The following is an 8748-nucleotide window of genomic DNA, read 5'->3' as shown; positions in this document are numbered from 1 at the left end:
TATCTCATTATAGGATATTGGCTTATTTAATTGGTTAACTTCTTCTTTGCTCAGTTTGGGCAACTTGTATTTCTCTAAAAATGCATCCATTTCTGCCCGATTTTCTTCCTTTAGAGAGTATAGCTTTTGAAAGTAGTCTGTTAGAATTGTTTGGATATCTTGGGTACGTGTTGTGATGTTTCCTGTGGCATCCCTAATCCTATTAATATGGGTTTCCTCTCTTCTTTTTTTAATTAATCTAGCCAATGGGCCATCAATTTTGTTTATTTTTTGAAAGAACCAGCTTTTTGTTTGGTTTATTTTGGTTATGGTTTTCTGATTTTCTAATTGGTTAATCTCTGCTTTTAATTTGGTTATCTGGCTTCGTCTAGTAGCTTTAGGTCCCATTTTTTCTTGTTTTTCTAGCTGTTTTAATTGCAACATGAGATTATTTACTTGGTCTGTCTCCATTCTCTTGATGTGGGCACTGAGGGCAATAAATTTGCCCCTCAGGACTGCTTTTGCTGTGTCCCACAAGTTTCTTTGTGAGGTGTTTTCATTTTCATTGAGTTGTAGGAAATGCTTTATTTCTTCTCTGATCTCTTCTGTTATCCAGGCATTGTTAAGGAGTGTGCTGTTCAATTTCCATGTATTAGAGAAATTTCTGCGGTATGCTTTGTTATTGAGAGCTAGCTTGATTCCACTGTGGTCAGATAGGATACAGGGGATTATGTCGATACCATTCTATTTGCTTAAGTTCCTTGCATGAACTATGATATGGTCTATTTTGGAGAAAGTTCCATGAGCTGCTGAGAAGAATGTGTACTGTGTTGTTTTAGGGTGAAATACTCGGTAGATGTCAGTTAATTCCGCTTGAAGTATGGCCTCTCTTAATTCGGTAGCTTCTTTGCCAATCCTCTGGTTGGTAGACCTGTCCTTTGGTGAGAGTGGTGTGTTAAAGTCTCCTAGTATTATCGTATTGGGATCTATTTTATTCTGTAAGTTTGAGAGCATTTGTTTGACATATCTGGGTGCACCAATATTTGGGGCATATAAGTTGATGATGGTTATATCCTCCTCTTGGATTGTTCCCTTTATTAATATGTAGTGTCCGTCCTTGTCTTTCTGTACGGATTTTAATGAAAAGTTTATTTTGTCAGATATCAGGATAGCTACACCTGCTTTCTTACTGGGGGCGTTTGATTGGTAGATCCTTTTCCACCCCTTCACGCTGAGTTTGTTTGTATGTTTGGCTGAGAGGTGGGTCTCCTGAAGGCAACAGATGGATGGGTCTTGTTTTCTGATCCAGTCCTCAGTTCGTTTTCTTTTAATTGGCGAATTCAGCCCATTTATATTAAGAGAAAGTATAGAGAGATGCATTGTTGTCCTTGCCATTCCGTTTTCGTAAGTTTTTCTTCTTTCCTTTCCTCCTGTGCTTGCTCAGTTAGACTTTGAGTAACGCCTGTTTGGGGCAGTCCCCAGTTCCTGGTTGCTTTCTTCAGGTTGTGTCCCCCCTCTTAGAATTCTTTGTAATGCTGGCTTAATGTTTATGTATTCATTTAGTTTTTCTTTGCTATTAAAAGTTTTCAGTTCTCCATCGAATGTGAATGCTAGCTTTGCCGGGTATATCAGTTTGGGTTGGCAGTTATTGGCTCTCAGGGCTCGTATGGTGCTTTCCCAGGCTTTTCTTGTATTCATTGTTTGTGTGGAGAGATCTGCAGTAATTCTTATTTTTTTCCCATTGTAGTATAGCTCCTTCTTCATTTTTGCTGCATGCAGGATTGTTTCCTTATTATTCAGATCTATCATTTTTACTATAATGTGTCTAGAAGTGTTTCTCCTGGGGTCTTGCTTGTTGGGTGTTCGATAAGCTTTTGTGATGTAGTTAAGATGGTCGTTTTTGAGGTGGGGAAAATTTTCATTGATTATATTTTTAAATAGGTGTTGCATTCCCTTGCTCTGGAATTCCTCACCTTCGTCCACTCCAATTATGCGAAGGTTAAATTTTTTAGCATTATCTGCTTGCTCTTGAATATCCCTTTGGTTTAATTTGAGTGATTTTTCCATATCTGTCACTTTTTGGTCCAGTTGGTGTATTCTGTCTTCTGTATCTGACACTCTACCTTCCATTTCATTCACTCTGTTGACAGTGGCTTCTATTGTGGTTTGCATGGAGGAAATGGATCCCTTTATGGATTCAATGTTGGTTCTCAGAGTACTGATCTCACCTCTCAATGAGGTATGCATTACCTCTAATTTGGCGTTTATCTCACTTCTTACTGAGGTTTGTGCAGCTTCTATTTTTGCATGCATCTCTTGTTTGATACCCTGTATCTCTTTGGATAGTTCATCCTTGTGCTCTTTCAATTTCTGATCAATTTCTCGCTTTATTTCTTGAGTCATTGCCTCCAGCAACCCTTGGATGTAGCTTTTGTCTTTCATTCCTGCTTTGCTCCCACTGGGGCTCTCCCCTGCATGGCTGCTGGCTTTTGAGGTGAGCTTGCTGTCCTGGGTGGTGGTAAACCTTGTGATTTTTTTCTGTGATTTTCGCATGGAGGTTCAGGAGACTGCTCTTCAATTTTGTTTTGGTGTGTCTGTCTTTGCTTGGTTGCTGATTCTGTATTGGTAGAGAGAGTCTGTGCCTGATCTGGGTTCTGTTGGGAGCCTATTTCCAGCTGGATTCTCAGCTCTCTGCTGTAGATTGCTTGCAGTTCCCGCCTTTGGAAGGGTTGAGCAGCCTAGACTCCTTGTGTTTGCTCCTACGGGTGCTCTTGTGAAGATCAGATGCTCTGGATGCACTCTCCCAAATACTGGAGTCTGCTATGGGCTCCTGATGTGTTTTTGTTTGTTTGTTTTGGGCTGGTTGTGGGCTTGAACTCTAGGTTTGGGTGCTGTCCCTCAGCTTTTCAGCTCAAGGCTGGCACCCTACCATTTGAGCCACAGCACCACTTCTGACCCTTTTTGCTTTTGTGATGCTGAGGAATCAGATCCAGGGCCTCATACATCCAAGACTATCACTCTATTGCTGAGCCGCCTTAACAGTCTGAGCTCCTGCTTACTATCAGGTGCTGGCAGCCTGTGTTGCCCAATTCCCAGTCTAGGGTATATGGGTGGAGTTTTGGTGGGGTTTGGGCTTCTCTTGTCCTGGGCCTCCAGGTCTTTTGTTGTCACAGGCGTGCTTGCTGGGGAGTGTTGTTTCCTGGTTTTCTCCCCTCTGTTGAGGCGTATGCTCAGCTTTTTACTTCAATTGGGAGGAGTTGGTTGTGTTGTTCAGGCGCCGGATCCCCGGGCCTGGTTCCGGCCCCAGCCTGGAGAGCGCTAGTTAGGCCTGTGCTGATGTGTGTACCACCTAGGTTATGCAGCCTGGAGCGCACTCATTAGGCCTGTGCTGATGTGTATACCACCTAGGTTATACAGCCTGGGGGACACAGTTCAAATTTCTTCTACTGTTGCTAGTCTTGACCCAGGGGCGCTGTTCCTGGCTTGGGCATTTAAGCTCCCTTCCAGGGGTGCTCTTGCTCTAGCCTGGCCAGCTGAGTGTGCTCCATGGGCTGGTGGAGCTCTCAAACAGTTCCCAGTTTTAGTGGGTCCTGTGGTCCGGGTGTTGGGGTATGGAATCTAGGTCAGGGTCTGGGGATTCCCTCCAGCTCTGGTCTCCCTTGAGGGATACACTTCCCCTGTGGGGTACTCACCCTGGAGCTGGTTGTTTCTGTGTGGTGTAGGTTGTCAGTTGTTGTTGCAATCCGGGCTGGGTTGGGCGGTGGTGGCTCTGTGTGATTCGTTTCTGTCTCTGCCTCTGTCGAAGCTGTCGGGTCAAAAGTGTCCACACTCAGGCAGCTTCTTCGCGGTACCTCTGGGGCCCAAGCGGCCCAGCCAGGTCGCTGCGATCGCGATCAGGCAGGCGGGTGGTCTGCCAACAGGTCCCTTTGTGGCGCTGCTGCAGCTTTGGCGGGATGAAGCCTCTCTGCTCCGGTGGAGAGTGAGGGGGGGTGGGATCCTCGTGGAGACTCCCGGCTGGTAGGTTTCTCTGTTCCTGGCGAGCCACTGTTCTGCAAACCAGTACCTGGTGATCTGAAAGTGGCCTCCTGTGTCTCTGCTGTGACTCTGGGGCTCCCGCAGCCCCTGCCGGGCCGGCTGGCCGGCGGCTTGTCACACTGCCGCGCGGCCAGTAAAGGTTGGGGGAGGGGTCTTCGCTTTTCTCTGTTTTGAAATTCTTCTTTTCCTCTCTTTCTTTTTTTGTTATTCTCCGCCTCTGGTTTTTCTCTGAGTGTTCGTCTTTTTGTTGTTGTCCATCTCTTGGGGAGATTAAGCCTTGGAACTCGAACTCTCTTTTTGATTGGAGAGAGCTGTGGCGTTTCCCTACTGCTCCATCGCCATCTTGGTCCCCCCTTTCCTTGGTTATTTTTGAGAGAAGGACTTGCTTTCTGCCTGAGCTCATGCATAATCTCATTCCTAAAGTATAATCGCTATACTTTAGGCTTCCCAGCAATAGCTACAATGAGTTATATAAGTCACCATATACAGAGATAGGTTGAGAATGATGGTCACAAACGTTCCTGCCATGAAAGACTAGAATCTGAATCCTCCCAATCTCAGATTCTCAGATAGGAGCTAGCTTCGCCTGACATGTATACAGCATAGTGCCCAGCTATTAGATAACGAAGGGTTTTAGGAACTTTTCTGCTTGGGCTGCCTTTGAACCAACATCCTCCTCATGTCAGTCTCCCAAAAAACTAGAATTATAGGCATGAGGTGCCAAGCACAACATTTTCAACATTTATAATTAACAGAGTCATACACCTAAGATGTCTGATAAGTTTGGAGGCATGATATCTCTTTTAGACCATTCAGACCTAATTTTGGGGGGGGAAAACAATCTAGAATAATATTTCATAGACCATGTTAATTACTATTGGGTAAATCTGATAAAATATAAAGAAGGGATGAACTTGGGAAGCTGAGGGGTACATACATACCCAGATATGAGAATTCGAATAACCATGCAAGAGACTTTCCAGATTAAAATATTTATGAGCATTAAACAGCTTTTAAATCTCATAAATTGAAGGACATGATTGAAGGGCTTAGTTAAGTTTCAAGCATTAAAAAAAACTTCCAACTTAATGTGACTAAATGCAGGGATTAGTCAAAGTATTTTATGTCATTATTTTTGTTTTTGATAAATAACATGATCATGGTAAATTTTAGGTCAAAGTTAATCATTCTAGTTCCTTTGAGCTCCTATAACAAAATACCACAAGATGAGTAGACTACAACAACAAATAATTATTATCTTCTCACAATTGTAAAGCCTGGGAGACTGCAACCAATGTGTTAGTAAAGTTGCTTACATCTAGAGGCTTTCAATGAGAATCTCTTGCCCATCTTTCTTGGCTTGAGAATGTAGGCAATCCTTTGCCTTCCATAAAAAATAGACAAATCTATCCAAAACTTTCTATTTTCACAAGGCATTTTTCACTTTGACCTAAAACTCAGTGATAAATTCTATACTTTTATTTATTTTATGTTTGAACTTACTAGTACTTTACCTCAAGAGTCAGGTCATTTTCCTTTTTTTAGTGCTCTACCACTTGAGCTACAGCTGCATTTTCTTGGACTTTAGTAATAAATTGGGATAAGACTCTGACTGGTTTTCCTGCCCAAGCTGCCGTGAAACCATGATTCTCAGATTTCAGCCTCTTGATAAATTAGGATTATAGGCATCCATCACAAGTGCCCATTAGTATCTTTAAAAAAAAATCTACAATGACTGTATCTCCAAGTAAGCTCACACACTAGGGTTAGAATCTAAATGCATGCATTTTATAGAAGAATGTGTCTCAGCTCACTGAATAGAAACCACAGTGGCGCCATGAGACTTCCAGAAGTTGAGAGAAAAAATCATGGCTTTACATAAGTACATTAATGCTACAAAAATAATTTGAAAAATTATGATGATAGTAATGACCAGATATAAAAGAGTGGAAGTCAACTCAGTTTTACATGTCCATTTATTTTTGTTTTCTGAGACAAATTGGGTGAATTGGTAATAAATATTTTTACCCAGCAACATTGGCCATGAAAAATTTTATTTAATCCACTTGAGCTTTAGTGTTTGAATTTTGAAAGTGAAAATAGCCTTGATGCACATCACATTTGAAAACACTTAAAAAAAAAAGTATCTGAAGGAGACCTATATAATTATACCTGAGAAATAGTAAGATATGCTGGCAATAATGTTGGCTGATCTTATCATATTATTTCTGTAACAAATGATGTTCTAATTGGTATGGGTATGTTTAACCATAAAGATGGAATAATGTGTTTGTAAGGAATGATGCTGAAATCTCAGAGCCTTACCATACTAAAGTTACCATACTAAAGTTATCTATGCTTTATATTGACTTGCATTTCCTGTTCTAATTTGTGGAACATGTTAACAAATACACTGGCCTTGGGAGTCACATTAGGATGCTAGGTATTAAAATCTCTAATGAAAGAATCTGTTTTCCATAGCAATACATTTACATTAGTGTATTACTGATATGCACAAATTTCAAAGATTGATTATTACTGATTACAACAGGTTTATGCCAAGTTCTGTGGGTTAGAGACAATCTAGGATAAACTGAAGTGCTTAGTCGGCTGTTGGCTGATCTCAAAGTTGCATCTTTTTTTAATCTACATTCCATTATTTGGGCTGATTAGACAGTAATTGGATAGATTTGATAGGGTTTGAAATTCCTCATTTTTGTTTCATATCCCACCTAAGTTGTCCTAAGTATATGTTCATGACAAAGAGAAGGTTATACATTTCTTTTATAGTAGCAAAGCAAATGTTATTTCAGGAAAGGATATCCTGGAAATTCACGTTGTAAACATGTACCAAATAATCTACTGGTGGTAGTCAAAAGAGCTATTGCTTGAGAAAGAAAAATCAATGGAGAAAATGTGAAATTTCAACCTAGCTTTGTAGGGTTTCTGGAATTAAGACTTGTCAAATAAGAAATCATTCTGTTTAATTTTTTAATGTTTAGGCTGTTCTTTTTGCATTGTTTACAAAATACTAAATTCTTATTGAAAACTAAATTATTTTAAATTGTTGTATAACAATCACACAATTAATGGATTTTAAACAATATATATGAAGTTCTTTTCACATTTCTGTAAGGTAGAATTCCAAAAGGTAAGGAATTGGAACTATTATGTATCTTCCAATAATTCCATTCTCTTAAATAAGAGAAGATTCCCTATCCTTAACCATTCCTGCCCAAACTGCCGTCATTCCATGTTTTGTGTCCTTGACTTTTTTTCTCATTTCTGTTTGCTTAATCAAATACTTTTGGTTTTTTATTTCATTTTTAATTTTTTCCTTGTTCTGGGGTTGGAACTAAGGGTTTTGCCCTTTTTATATAGGTACTCTACAACATGAACCGTCAGCACTAAATCTCCTTTTTTTTCCCCTAAAATTTTATCGTCTCTGTTATAAAAATAATGTGATTATATTAGAAATATGTAGATAATAAGATACTCTCCCCCCAAGTTCTAATTGACTTTTGTTGACAATGGTACTTTAACCACTACAAAGAACATGCCCAGAAGTTTAAGTATGGAACTGGTTGTCTTTCCTAATGTGTTATTCTTCATCAAATACACTGGAGACTCAAAGGAAAAGAGGAAACTCTGAAGAAAGTAATTTTTTTCTAAATGTGTAATTCTCAGGCTTTGGATTCAAAAGAAAACTTTGGTTTTTCGTGTGTCTCAAGACTGCTAGTGTCACACAGTCACTACATTTGAGATCTCCTGGTAATCTAGTTGATTGAACGAAAATCATTGGAGGAAAGTTGGGGGAGATGAGAAGCTTACAATGGCCACACAGGGAGGAGAAAGTACTCCAGAGACTGGGCCTGCCAGAAGGTGTGACAGTAATTAGAAGAATGAAATTCCAAATTTTAAGGATAAGGCAAGATTTTGTGATTAGAATGTCATGGAAGTTTTCTTAATCCATGTGATGGTTAATAAGTATAAAAATAAAAGCTCTTGGGTGGCGATAAAGATAGTTCAAATTAGCTAATTGAACTAAACCATCGTGGAAGACAGACAGGGAGAACTAAAAGATGAAGCAGGAAGGAAACAGGCAAGTGCACATAAACTATGTCACAAATTATATCAATTTGCTGTGCACTAATTTGAAAGGCCACTTTTATTGAGTTAAAAGGACAGAAAGAAAAAAATGGTTTTGGAAGAGGTTTAAAGAATGTTCTCTAGACAAGAAATAATTTAAGAGTATGATCAAAGAGCTAAATTATGTGACTAAATCATTAAAGCTTATGTTAACTATTTAAAGACAGCAATAAAGAAGCCAGATAATATTGAATATATGGGTTGACATGAACATAAGTTTATGCATAAGTATATTAACATTTTGGATGTATGGCTTTTGTTTTGCTGATAAGTATGTATAATAAAAATGAGTACATAATTTTATACCCTATGAAGGTGCCCATTAGCCTTATGAACCGTGTTATGAATAAAGACAGTGTTGAGAACTTCAGAAATGAAAGATGACTCATATCTACACATATTCTTTACTTCCTCTAAAAATAGTACCATTGAAATATGAAGTGTTTATAAATTAATTTATATAAACAGTGAACTTAAATTTGCCAGAAAAATTTTGAATGGCCTGCTCAAAAAGATAGTAAAGTTTATGAAGAAATCCTCAAGTGTGAGATATGATAAGCAAGAAATTGGACATTCTCTGTGATA

Source organism: Dipodomys merriami, unplaced genomic scaffold, assembly GCF_024711535.1.
Source record: "Dipodomys merriami isolate MVZ:Mamm:240054 unplaced genomic scaffold, mDipMer1.0.p SCAF_2039, whole genome shotgun sequence".
In the NCBI taxonomy this organism is placed as follows: Eukaryota; Metazoa; Chordata; class Mammalia; order Rodentia; family Heteromyidae; genus Dipodomys; species Dipodomys merriami.
Note: the sequence above shows the minus strand (reverse complement) of the source record.